Source organism: Equus przewalskii, chromosome 4 (assembly GCF_037783145.1).
Source record: "Equus przewalskii isolate Varuska chromosome 4, EquPr2, whole genome shotgun sequence".
NCBI classification, from domain to species: Eukaryota; Metazoa; Chordata; class Mammalia; order Perissodactyla; family Equidae; genus Equus; species Equus przewalskii.
In genome coordinates, this window is record NC_091834.1 from 35,547,729 (window position 1) to 35,562,048 (window position 14,320).

At 38.7% G+C, this 14,320-nt stretch overlaps 1 protein-coding gene across 5 annotated transcripts in view; it reads right to left on the reverse strand.

Moving 5' to 3' along the window:
* Positions 1-456: 456 nt before the first annotated feature.
* Positions 457-14,320, reverse strand: part of MTERF1 (mitochondrial transcription termination factor 1) — a 152,367-nt gene continuing 138,503 nt past the window's right edge. For 3 of the 5 annotated variants that reach the window (XR_011539492.1, XR_011539493.1, XR_011539494.1), the window contains 2 exons: positions 12,514-12,603; positions 9,596-10,965 (listed from right to left, as the gene is read on the reverse strand). The gene's annotated coding sequence lies outside the window, so the exon portion shown is untranslated. Of the gene's footprint in view, positions 786-4,070; positions 4,260-9,595; positions 10,966-12,513; positions 12,604-14,320 lie in introns of those variants that run through there. The other 2 variants (XR_011539491.1, XR_011539495.1) reach the window with 1 other exon arrangement.

Below are 14,320 nucleotides of genomic sequence, written 5' to 3' on the forward strand. Positions count from 1 at the left end.
AACAAATAAGTCACGGGAATGTATTTGTGCAGCACAGAGAATATAATCATTAATATTGCAGCAACTTTGTACAGTAACTAGACTTACTATGGTGATGATTTCATAATGCATATAAATATCGAACACTGTAATGTACACCTGAAACTAACAGGATATTGTGTGTCAATTATATTTCAATTTTAAAAAAATGGGAGCAGGGTGGGCCCAGTGACGTAGTGGTTAAGCTCATGTGCTCTGCTCCTTCCATCCGGGGTTCATGGATTTGGATCCTGGGCACAGACTTACACACTGCTCATCAAGCCATGCTGTGGTGGCATCCCACATACAAAATAGAGGAAGATTGGCACAGATGTTGGCTCAGCGGCAATCTTCCTCAAAAAAAAAAACAAAAAAAGGGAGCTATAATTGTCTAAGAGCTTTAACCTTAGTCAAAAATCACACTGTCTGAACATTAGATGTGGCTAAAGTGGTACCATTTTTATTCACCACCAATGTAAAGCAGTTGAGGGAAGGGTTTTGCTGCGATTATCTTTAACTAAGAGAGTCACTTTGGGCAATCCTTGGCTTTCTCTCCAGCTGCTTTTTTTGGGGGGGGAGAAATATGGCGAGAAAGTTTATATGGAACAGATTCAAGCAAAAGGCTCTAGGGTTCAATGAGATGACATCTTTTCAGAACCTACAGCTTTACGATTCCAAGCCAAACGGCAGCACTCAGCTGGAACGTGGTAACTTCTGATGGTGGAGAGGAAGAACGTCACCTGCTCAGTTGCTAAGTCAGAGAAGACCTGGGTCATAATCCAAACAAAGCGATTTTGAGCAAATTATGAAAACCCTCCATATCCTAACTTCCTCACTTCTAAATAGAAATTTTGATTTCCTAACCAATTTGGCTTTTGTATAGGCTAATCTAAGTAAAATTCTTAGAGTTCTTTAGAGCTCTTTAGAGTTAAGTACTGTATAAATAAAAGGCATAGAACAACTGATGTTTTAAAGTATATTCTGGACCTTGTGTATTTTGCCACCTTGATTCTAAACATTCTTTGAATGTGTGTATATTGTGAGCTTCTTATGTGTCATGAACTTGTTACCTCCACTCTGTCACCTCCACTAACCCTGTCTTCCTGCCCTATTAACTATCCATTACCTTATCTCTCCTAAAATTGCCATGTATAGCCTCCTTCCAGAGGCATACTCCATAAAGTTTCCCTTGTAGCCATTTAGAACATTTATCCTTATCATTTATCCTTAAGTAATTTAGATATTTAATTCTAAGTAGATTATAGTTTTGTCCCAGAATAAAATGAGCTTTAAATCTCTTTTTTTTTTCTGGAATAAAAGTCTAAAAACTAGATGGTCTCTTTGAGGCTCTCGAATACATAATGCTACTTACTTCTGTCCCACATAACAACCCTTTGGCATCAGTCCCCTGGACATGCCAGGCAAAGCCACATACGGTGGATAACTCCTACATGACAGATAGTGAGAGGGCACGCTCTTCCCTGCCCAAGGCACTGGATTATCCTGCCTACTCGGCGACCACGTGTGGACCTCATTAGAAGAACTTGAAAGTGCTATACATGGTAAAGAATGTATTTCTGATAATATTTCAGTTAAGTTTGGACCAAGGCCAAGAGTCTCTCTGGCAGACTAAAGCCACTTTACCGACACTTTACTTTTAGCAAGAAGATTCATGATAAGGAAACATAAACAAGACATCCAGGATCACAAGGTCACACCACCCCACTTCCTCATCCCACTCTTCCACCTCTTTTCAAGGGTGAGGAAACATTCCCAGGCAATTAGTCATGACTTCTTTTCTACTTCAGTCTCTCTCTTGCTAGTTTTTACTAAGAAAGTTTGCTTCAGAGGCTTTAGAAATTTATGGTCAACTTTTGGAAGATTTTTTTAAACATGTGAATGCCAGCAAAACTGCATTTGCTTTAATGCAACAATTCCTCCATTAACATAAAATATTGTCTTTTTGGGGGCCAGCCCCATAGCCAAGTGGTTGAGTTTGCATGCTCCACTTTGGTGGCCCAGGGTTCACTGGTTCGGATCCTGGGCACAGACCTACACATCGTTTATCAGGCCATGCTGTGGTGGCATCCCACATAGAAGAACTAGAATGACTTACAACTAGGATATACAACTATGTACTGGGGCTTTGGGGAGGAAAAAAAAGAGGAAGATTGGCAACAGACGTTAGCTCAGGGCCAATCTTCCTCGCTAAGAAAAACATACCTTTAAAAAAAAATATTGTCTTTGTGTGTGTGTGTGTAAGGAAGATTGACCCTGAGCTAACATCTGTTGCCAATCTTCCTCTTTTTGCTTGAGGAAGATTGTCACTGAGCTAATATCTGTGCAATCTTCCTCTATTTTATGTGAGATGCTGACACAGTGTGGCTTGACAAGCAGTGCTGCATCCACACCGGGGATCTGAACTTCCGAATCCTGGGCCACTGAAGTAGAGCACACGAACTTAACCACTGTGCCACTGGGCCAGCCCCCAAATATTGTCTCTTTTAAAGAAAATTTTATTATTTAAAAAAACGCTTCATTAATTAAAGGAAAGCCTGCGTAATATAAATACTAACAATGCTCGATTTAAAATAGTTTCTGGGCAAATAAATAAAAATATAGTTTTCCGAGTATTATTTTGTTTTGTTGGTTAATATGCTCAAGATTTGTGATTTTCCAAAGCCAACAAGAGATGAGGGTGCCAATTTTTGAGCCTGGTTTGAAATTCTACTTTAGCCAGTACTAAGTGGGGAGCCATGACCCCTATGAATAATAGACTCCTAAAGAATTAAAGCTGGACATTACATTAGGAGACATCTGAACGACTGTTTAGGGATGGAGAAACCCAGGCCTACAAATGATAAGCATCTTTAGAAGCAATCCTACAAAGGGCTTAGCACTAGTGCCAGAGGCTGCTCCTTTGGATCCTAGCTAGACTTATGACCACAAGAAAAACACATAACCTCTATAAGCCTCAGCTTGCTCATCAGTAAAATGGAGCTAATAATCATGCAAATCTCATATGGGTCATGAGGAATGAACACATTAATAAACATAAAGCACTTAATCTGGTATGGAGGAGGAACTGAACAAATATTAGATACACACTTATTGTACGAGATAGGGCTGAAGGAAGAATCAGAGTAAAGAAGCCAATCCAATGGATTTTTTTCTGATTATTTTCCTCAAGAATTGACCACTGCTGGAGTCATGGGAACGTTATTCAAAACATACAGTCCAGAAAAATCCCTAGTATAATATCAAAAGTTTGATGTGAACTGGAACTTCACTGCATGTTAGAGAGACAGTAAGCCTAGTGGTTAAAAGTATGAACTCTTAAGCTAAACAGCCTGGGTTCAAATCCCATCTCTCCCTCTTTCTGGCTATGAAACTGTAAGCAACCTACTTAACGTCTCAGTGCCTCATTTTCCTGCTCCATAAAAGTGGATAATAATAGTACTTCTCTCACATGGTTGTTGTGAAAATGAATTGAGTTAGTTGTGCTAAGTGGAAAGCACGTAAGCACAGTGTCTGTGCAAGGGTTACAAAATATTAGGTATTATTATTATTATATTACAGGACCATCTTGCACACCATCCAAGATATTTTTATACTAGAAGAATCCAAAGAAACTTATAGTAATAATTTTACTTCTAACACCATCCAGAATCATGGACTCTGATAATGGGATATAAATGAGGCACCTGCATATAAATCTATTGCTCCAATTCTACTTCTAAGAATAATTCAAAGAATAATTCACTGGAGGCCAGCCCCAGTTGCCTAGTGGTTAAGTTTGGTGCACTCCACTTTAGTGGCCCAGGCCAGGGTGCAGACCTACACCAATTTGTCAGTCAGTGGCCATGCTGTGGCAGTGGTTCACATACAAAAAGAGGAAGATTGGCAGCAGATGTTAGCTCAGGGTGAATCTTCCTCAGCACACACACACAAAAAAAAGAATAATCCACTGACATTTTAAAAATGCCTGATTCTGAAAAGCACTGAGTAATTCAAAGGCAATAGTGTGGAAATGGACTTTGACTCACCCCTACCTTTGGAGTTAGTGCTTCTCAACTTCTGGCCCTGAGGCAACCCCTGACAGACTGTCGGTGATACGGCAGGGAGGTCTTTCTGTTCAGTAGAATTTCAATCGCCTTTTTCAGTTTTGTCATTGTGAAATCATTGCATATGCAGGGAGTAATGAACTGGTCCAATCACTTCACAGATGAGGAAGCCGAGATCTAGGAAGGTAAAGTGATAGCCAACACGCAGCTAGTGAATAATGAAGACCACAGAGGATAATATTTTAAGAACATTAGACTTCCTTCTCCAGCCATCAGAGAGAGTTCCAACTTCATACTATAAATCTGATTAACTGGATCCATATTTAATAAATAAGGAGCTTAAATGGTAGCAGTATTTCACCCAGTTGAACTTCAAATTACTTCAGATGAAAGTAATGTATCTTTTTGGATATCAGACTATTGCTTAAAAATTTATGTACTTTAAAATTCCTGTTACAGAGAACATAAACAGTACATTGAGTTTGATCAGTCAGTGAAAAATTAGTCTCAGGGGGTAAATGTTTCATCTTCCAGGGCATCGGAGAACTAAATAACAAGCAATTTACTAAATTCCTTCTCCTGGTCCTGAAATCATCTGTTTATGTGATACGGATCAGTAGCTTACTCATAGAGGCTGGTCACTCCCTGCAGGACCACCTCTCCTGAATATAAATGTCACAATATAACACCATATTTTTTCATCATGATTCAGATATGAAAACTTCAGCTTTTTTCTTTTTAACCTAAGGTTCTGAGTTGAGTTAATCATATCTCTTAGCTCAGGGTACACCGTCATCCAAACTCATAAGGCCTATATCATGTTTTACTAATTTTATTGTTTTTCTCTTAACCTCTCATCCTAACTTCCATTCTCCTCTCTGCTAAAGGTATCCACACTAATGTTTATAAAACATAAATGTATTTAGGTATGTTTGTATCTTTGAGAAATACGTAATGCTGTTTGTGTTCTTGTATGTGTTTAACTTATATACATGTAATTGTGCTATGAAACTTTTTTGTTTTTTCATTCAACATATGTTTTTAAGATCTATTCATGTTGCTTTATGCACATCTAGATAATTAATTTTGAGTGGTACATAGAATTCCACCACATATGTATATTCTGCAATTGACTAATTTGTTCCCCTAGCAGTGGACACCTCAATTGCCTCCAACTTTCTGTCTTCCCAAATAGAGCATCAATAAACATGTTCAAACACGTTCCCTTATAGGCCTATGTGAGAGTGGCTCTAGAATATACACCCTGGAGTGGGAATCTTTAGTATATGTATATGACCAGATTTCTCTAAGCACTGCTAGAGAACTCCCCAAGATAGCTGTACCAGGTTACACTTCCACTAACAGTACAAGAGGGTTTCCCAACTCCCTCACCAATAGTTGGTATTATTGGACGTTCTGATGTTCGTCTGTCTAATGGGTGGTAGAGTGTTTTGGACCAATCTAGTCCACTACTTCTCTCAAATGTTTGAATCTTCTCTCTTTGGTTGAGGACTTCTGGATCCTGTGCATGCCTTGCACAGGCCTTGGGCAACCAGAAATACTACCTCAGGACCATCTATGTAGGCTCTTCTCTCACAATCCTGCTCTACTGTTTCCCCATCATGGAGGGCTACGCTGATCTCAGAACTTCTCTAAAAGGCTTTCATTCTCCTCTCAGGAGAGAAGGGAATTCTGAGTTCTCCTAAAATCTTTCTGGATGTTTCTACCCACCCTATGGGAGTTTTCATGCATGGAGCCAGTACACAGGAGCTGAGTTCTTGCCCTTCTCCCTCCCTCCTTCTCCCCTTTCCTTCCTTTCTGTTTCTTCTCCCTGTGCCTCCAAGAATTTGAAGTGTTTTCAACTTCTCCCTTTTGACTGACGAGACTTGTCTCCCTTTCTGATCCTCCCCAGCATCTATGTGACATTCTCCCTGTTCTTCCCTGGGACAATAACGGAGGGAAGGTGATAGAGGAGGAAACTGTATTACAACAAGGGGAAAATATATTAGATAATTCTGAAAAATACTGTCTGCATGCATTTACTATTCCATACAAATAACACTTTAACCATTCCAAAGTACTTTTACATATCATTTGACCTTCTCAAAACCTAGACAGAGAAGTTGTTACCATTTGTAGACAAAAATAGAAACCGTGACTGACAAAAGTGAATGCATTTTGTACAGTAATAAGATAGATAACCCACAGATAACCTATTTTAGAAGAATTCATATGTCTTTTACAACTTTTCCCCCAAGTATATCAGGAAACCTTTTTCGAATAGCAAAATCTCCCCATTCTCTCTTTTGTAGATCTGGTCATCTGAGCCAAAAGGAAATTCTGGCACAAAAATGAAGACTGTTTTGTCTCTGCTTTGTAGCAAGAACATGTGGCTGCTTTTAAGCATTTGCAAGAACCTCTGAGTTCTTATTCCTTTGTTGGCAATTCTTTTATAATTAAAAAATATTTTAAAATATGATCATTACTGTTATATTTAGAACCAAACAAGCAGCTGTTCATTTTCTTGGTCTATATTATTCTTATTAAACTAATATCTTACTCTGACAAAAATTGTGGATTTGATTAGTTACGTGGAATAATAATTCTAAATGTTTAATCTTCTGAGTATAGACCTATATATCCAGTTCATTTTAACCATGTAATTGTGCCCACTTTTCAGTAATTTAAGCTTCAAACTTTTACCTTTTAAAATCTGGAAAAGCAACATATTTTTTCCACCTAATTCTATAACAGTTTTTTAAAGTTAAATCTGTTTGGAGGATACTTTTCAATATTCCAAGTGAGCATTTTCTGCCAGGTGGTCAACAAAGACCATCTCTGCTTGAAGGGAGGCACTTGGAGTTAGGGAAAAGAGATATACCTAGTTATGAATCCTAGCTTTCTACAACCTACCAGCTTTGTGGCTTCAGGTAAGTGACTTACTCTCCAAACCTCAGTTTTCTCATCTCTAGTAAAAGAATAATAATACCTCTGCTGAAGGGTTAATGCAAGCATTAAATGAAATCATGTGTGTACAATGCCTGGCATGTAGTAAGCACCAAGAACGCTAGTTTTCGTCTTTCTCTTTTCCTTAGAAAAATAAACACAGAATCATCATGAACACCACTGGTTGTCCTCCAGAAAATCTACAGTAAAAATACTAGAGAATATTTTGCCTTTGAAATGAACGACAGAAACAGGAATTGCTTGCCTTTTCACCCAAATATGTCATTTGGTTTTGCCCTTTTCAAAGAGTAGAAACCAAGCATGCTGGAGAAAGATGCATCAACAGATGAATGTAAACTCTACATGAGCCTAGAGCATAAGCGATTAACACAACAGCGAATGTTGATCCGATAAATTGTTTCAATCAAATAAAAATATGGATGGGGCATAGTCTCATTCTCCTTGACTCTCTGGGTATTTCTTGCATATAGAAAGTGCTGTTTGAAGTCAGGAAGAGTATCTCATATGGATGAGATACCTAGGGAGTAAAGAAATATGAGGAAAAAACTAGGCCTGTATTGGTTTTTTAAAGGGATGTGCAGATATTTTAATGCAGACATTGTTTCTCATAAGGCTGAGAACTGCTTTTCTAGAGTTGTCAAAAGAGCAAAACCCAAAGACCTTATGTAACCCTTATGCAATGTAGTTTTTCCTTATGCAAGCCTATTAAAATGTTTCAGAATTGCTTTGTCCATAACTTATAAATGCATGCTCTCTAGGAAAAAAATAAATCTACTATCTGTATATTGAGTCGTCCAAAAAAATAGCATCTCATTTTTACTCCAAGAAAACAGGAATAGACAATCTAGGATAATAATTAACCAAAATAAAAGCTTCCCTCAACAACTGTCTGCACCCACCCTGCTCCAGAGCACAGGCAAAACAGGGCCAAGAGCAAAGATAGCAAAGCTCAAGCTGGATTGAAAATAGTGCACAGCAACGTTTAAGCCTTCTTCTTTCTCCAGCCCAGAAAAGAATTGTCAGGAAAAGGAAAGCAAACCCAATATTATAGCCAAGCACAAAGTATTTAGTGAAGGTCCTTAAACACAGAACATTCTACTAGGCCACTGGAGGACCCCATCAAAGAATGAAGCCCATGTTCAGAACATTCCCAGTTTCCCTCCATTGGGCGCTATCTCTTCAACTCCTCAGCTCTAGGCACGTGGTGAGCAGCTTACTACAAACCTGCCTCAAAACCTATAGATTTCCAATCAAATCCAGACTGGGCTGTCCTACAACTACACGGTAATATATTAGGTTACACCTGATGAACTAAACTTCCCTCTTATATATGAGCCATGTGTTTCACTGTTTAGGTCCAGGAGATCACTGAGTTTATAACAAGCACAGTGGGTGGGAAGAAAATAAAGGACCAGATCCAAAACAGGTATTAGGAGAGGGTGGCTGAGGTGTTTGGAAGGTATAGATCAGTAGAACGTAGGAGTGATAACGCATGAGAAAGAAAAAAGTAGAGATTAAAGGATATTGTCATAGTGATTATGCCTGAGGGAAGGAATCTCCCTTTAAATAAGAGTTTGCAAATGTTGCATTGCTTTCAAGGCTAAAAAGAAAGAAAATCATCACAACAGCTATCATCTATTATTCACTACCACATGCCAGGTGCTGTTTGAAAATGCGTTACATATATTAATCTACCTAATCCCCACAAGAACTCTATGAGATAGACATGTTTTTCATGCCCCTTTTTCAGAGGAGGGAACTGAGGCACAGAGAGGTAAAAGTCACACAGCTAGCAAATGGCAAAACCAGGTTAAAGACTCAGATAGTAGAGCTCAGAGCTCACTCGCCTCACCATTCCACATACTGCCTTTCAAAAGAGAAAGCCAGGGGGCCGGTCTGGTGGCATAGCAGTTAAGTTCGTGGGCTCCACTTTGGCAGCCTGGCATTGACCAGTTCCGATCCCAGGCACAGACCTAGCACCGCTCATCAAGCCATGCTGTGGCAGGCATCCCACATATAAAATACAGGAAGATGGGCACGGATGTTAGCTCAGGGCCAATCTTCCTCAGCAAAAAGAGGACTGGCAGCAGATGTTAGCTCAGGGCTAATTTTCCTCCAAAAAATAAAATAAAAGAAAGAAAGCTAGAGGACTGTAACTCCTGGCTTAGCTCATATTTAAAAGTACATGCTTGTGTCTGTGTCTCTTGGTTACCACTAGGAAGCAACAGCCCCAGGGTAGCATGGTGGTCCTCTCTAACCTCTCAGCTTCTGAACATCACCCTATCACCACGCACAGGAGGAAACAAGTTCTCTTTCAGGCCAGGGTGGGTATAAGGTATGGTTTATGAAAGGGTTCTATTTGGTGGTTTCTGTTTGAGCCATTATTAAGGCCCCATAAAGCTTCCTGGTGAAAGAAAAGCTTCCTTAATGAGAAATTCTCCATGAGGGCAAACCTGTCATTCTCTCAGGCCAGACTGTCATGGAAACTTTTATAAAGAGGAGCCCAACACTCAAGTCATCCGGCAGCAAAAGAATCCACACAGTTGTTCTTTTGTAAAAATATACAGATTTATTCATTGCAACAAGTGAGGCAACGACAGAAGTTCCTTTTACTGATGAACAGAATTGGAACATAATGAGAGGAACACAGTCAGAGTTTAATTTGTCAAACCTTGTGCCACTGAGCTAGCCCTCATACTGTAGTCCTCAAACTGACCTTTCAATGCATTTCAAAAACAATAATCATTGGACCAGAAACATATAAAAATTGTGAGTTGAAAAAAAATGCATTGCTTTTTAAAATAATACTCAGACATCTCAGTGTAAATAATAAAAGGGTCTTTTCTTCTAAAGCGAGTCAGCAAACTACAGCCTTTAGGCTAAATTTGATTCTCTGCCCGGTTTAGTACAACCCAGGGCTAAAAATGGCTTTTGCATTTTTAAATGGTTGAAAAAAAAATCAAAGGAAGAATAAGGTATTAAGACACGTTAAAATTATATGAAATATAATACTTAAAGTTTTCTTGGCATATAGGTATGCTCATTCATTTACTTATTGTCTATGGCTGCTTTCACGCTACAAAGGCACAAATCCTAAACTATCTACTGTCTGGCTCTTTACAGAGAAAGTTTGCTGACCTCTTTCTAAAGTGATAAATGATAAATATATTGCCCTGACAAATTTTTCACCATCTGATTGTGAAATTGCAGTTTATGATCATTAGAAAACAGTGAAGCATTTTGTGACCTACCCCAGTAATTAATTTCTCAAATCCTATTCTAAACAGACATTGCAGCCTATTATTCACTCTAATGATAAGTTGCAATCCCTTAATGGTTCCAAGGGACGTGTTTTCTCTTACATTAAAATGATGTCTGACTGATACAAACCAGGGACTTTCTTCCAACGGACGCCTGAGTGAAGCGAAGCAGGAAAGACCCCATGCACATGCATAGTCACTTGGCAAGAACATTTTGCTGTTAAGCTTGAAACCAAAACAATTAAAGCCAGTAAAGCAAGAACACGTGGACTTCTGTTTCTGCCTCTTGCTTATTCCAAAATCTTCAAATCCACAAAAATTTTTCATGCAGCTTTTCATTAAGCATTTCCAAAGGAAAATAGGGTACCAGCCTTCTTTTGAAGCTGTATGGTTTGTTGCTGTTGTTTGTAACTAGCCTTTGACGGTGGCTGAGTACTTACTGTATTTATATTTCTCTTTAAAAGGAGTGATTTGTCACAGGATTCCACTGTCTCGTCGTCCTTCTATATAACGTGTGCTCAATACATATTTGTAACGTCCCACCGTCTGCAGATCCAATCTGATTCTCATCTGCGCTGCTCCCCAAACACAGGCCTCCAAAATTCTTCCAAATCTGGCATCATCATCGACTTCAAAAGTTGCTCCCTAAACAAAGGCTTTGGAGAAAGACGCAAAACAGACTCACCAATTATTATAATTCAGGCATCTCCTAGGATTTCATAAACATGCTGTAATAAATTAAGGATGTTATCTCCCTGAGTCACGTACAAGTTTTATTCCTATTCAAACGCTAAACTAAGCAGCAACTTCTTCATGGGAGGTACTGGCAAGGAAGAAGTCTCCGATTGAGAGTCTGGGTGTCTGTGATCCAGTCCTGGGTCCTCTGTGTACCCACTCTATAAAACTAGGACATTGGAGAAAATGATCTACTCTTATGTCAATTTCACATTGTTCAAAGATGTTTTAAAGTTCTGCAGAAGTCTATGGAGACATCTGTCTTGTGATCCTAATCAGAAAATTATTCATGACTCATAGATCCCAAAGACTCCTTTAAACAAGTTTGAGAAACTGCTGAAGCTCAACCAGCATCTTTAAAAGTTGTCCTAGAACACTAGAAGCAAATGTAATATTTTTCCCAAACGAAATGAAAAATTTTGTCTCTTACTTGCATTCAATCACTTCAAGAGATATTATTTACTTTAGTACAGAAATATACTAGTTAATTTTTATAAGCAGTTCTAAAACGAAATAGGCCAGCAAGAAAATCTATTTAGCCAAAAAACATTTTCATAGGTTCTGCTGAGTAACTAATGCCACTGTTTGCCTTTGCTAATAATTACCAGCTCTATCTGAGTCGAAGAAGAGAAATATCTCTCTACCACAAAACCAGATTATTTTGCTAAAACTCGAGCCAAAGGGAATAAAAAAGTGGGAGGAGGGAGCACATATTTAATTAGGCCTAGGCTTGTTGCCTGATTTTCATTAGGCCCCTGCCTGATTCTGATTTGGCCCACTCTAAGTACTTTTAGGCCATTGGGCAAGAAGGCCAGTGCTTATTTTCATGGCTGTTTCAATTCATCAAGAAAATCTTTTGAAAGATAAAAGTAACTCCACATTTTTTCACCTGTTCTTCTTTCTTGCGTGCCATCACTTCACTAGCCAAACTCGCTTCAAGCCAAACCAAATGCTTTCCAAACCTCTACAGCATGCCTTTGAAGATCTTAAGTTATTTTCTTATGCTGACCAGTATAGCTTCCAAATAAGGAATAAAAAAATCATGTAGTTTTTATTTTTTTAAAATACTAGAAATGCAAAAACACATTCCAGTGTGTGCAAAAAAGCAAAATTCTTCTTCCTCAAGTTTGAAGTCTTGCACCAAATACACCTGATGTTCATTACCACACCCACAGCACATTGCTTATGTATGACAAAGTTCTTGCAAAGACCATATGCTGTTTTTATTATTACCACTTCACAATATTTCCCAGGCTCACTAAAAAAAGGGTTGTATAAGACAGCCCACTAAGTGGGCTCATCTTTCTCACTGATGAAATTTGGTTTGGTATTTACTTGATTAGCAATAAATATCTCTCCTTATTTCCAACAGCACAGCAATTAGGACCCTGACCTGTCACCACTAGCTTCAAGTTTTGGCTTTCATCAAAAGAAAAGGAACTTGCCAAGAAGGAAAAACACAGCTCTACCTTCAAGCTAAAAATAGCTCTGTCTTCTAGACAGTAAGCACTTTCACACGGCTCCAGCAAACCTTCTTCAAGCAGCTTACAAAGGAGATCCTAGGAGAAGGACACAGAGACCCTAGTTTTAGGTACAGGTTTAGCTGAAAGAAACATAAACAAGCAAAAGCTGATGCCTAAAATCAGAAAAGACAATTCAGTTGATATAAGAGGAAATGAGGCCTCATTAATCTGTTTATACTCTTTGAGGGAGTCAAAAATGGATAAGACAAAACCACTGGACACAGAGAATATATGCAAACTTCCAGAAACTTTTTACAAGAGTCCACACCAAAGGCTTTATTTAAAAAGTTAAGTTATAAAGGTTACATTAAATATGTGGTCTTGGAAAACCAACTAAAAAACAAAGAACATAGTAGATGCAATTCCTTAGTTGGATATTATTTAGCATAGTCATAGATTATCTAAAATATGATCATAATGATAACTATTATTATTGCATGCTTGCCTTGTCCCAGGCACTGTACTAAACATTTCATGAGCATTATCTTCTCCAATACTCTCAAGAGCATCACTAGGTAGCTAATATTATCTCAATTTTATAGAATAACCAAGGCTCAGAGATATTAAATAACTTGCCCAAAGACACACTGCTAGCAAATGATGCTAAACTAAGGGTAATTGGTTAAAGTACTATTCAGCAGTAACTTGATTTCTCTGAAGTTTTCACAGTGACAAAGTCATTTAGACATCTATAAATGTTTTCTTATCACATGTATTTATTTCTGTAAGACATAGAAAATAAGATATCAGTGGCTTCCTCACTCCAAGGGGCTTAGAAATTTGTCATGGATAAGTTTCCCAATTCTTGCTCACTTGATATTTATATGTGCATAAACTTCATTCATTCAATGAAAATTATTGAGCACCTACAATGGACCAGGCAGTACATGACTATCTTAAATTTGGTTGTAGAAAGAAATGAAAGAATTTATCCCTATCAACCAGAATGTTTCATCTGTAAATGGAGTTTGCTCTGTCCCTGTAAGTCAATGGAAACAAATGGGGTTGCATTAATCAGCTAACCCAGATTTCATGGCTTCCCTCCTCAACTCACCAGGACACATCTATCAATCAAGCACTGCCCAATTAACTCTTGTAAATCCCTGGGGGCACCTTACCTGTGCTAAGGAACAAGCCTTGCCAGATACCATGTGGCTTCTAATTCTTGCTGCCCCTTTCCAGTCCTCCCTATGGACACTGTTGGAACTGGACAAGAAGCCCTCTCTCTTGACCGTATTACATTCTGTTAAAGGGGTCCCTAGGTAATCTTGCTTGTACCTCCAGTGTCCAACAGAGTTTTAGCAAAACAATCTTTTTATTTTCATTTATAGCTTTCACCTCAACTCTCTGAAGGACTGAGACATGATCTAAAAGGAGGCCAGGACTAGAGATAAATTTGAGTCATAGACACCACACCATTCTCAGAATGGCCCCTCTCCTCTGATGACTTAAGGCTTGTTATTGAATCAAGCTATCACCCCTGGCTTTCTTATCCCTTGTAATAATTATCTCCCAGGATGCTCTTCAGACCTTTTAAAAAACGACTCTGACAGGCCCTGCCCACCAGTAATTTTAACATGCTCAGGATATGGCTGAACTTCAATGGTAGCCACTGTGTAGGCTCATGGCCATGTTCAAACACACTCCCTCCCCTCTACACACACACACACACATCCCCTACTGGAACATAAGTACCTTGAGGTGGGAGTGGAGGTAGGGATGCTAAAGGGATAAAAATTATCCCTGCTTTCTG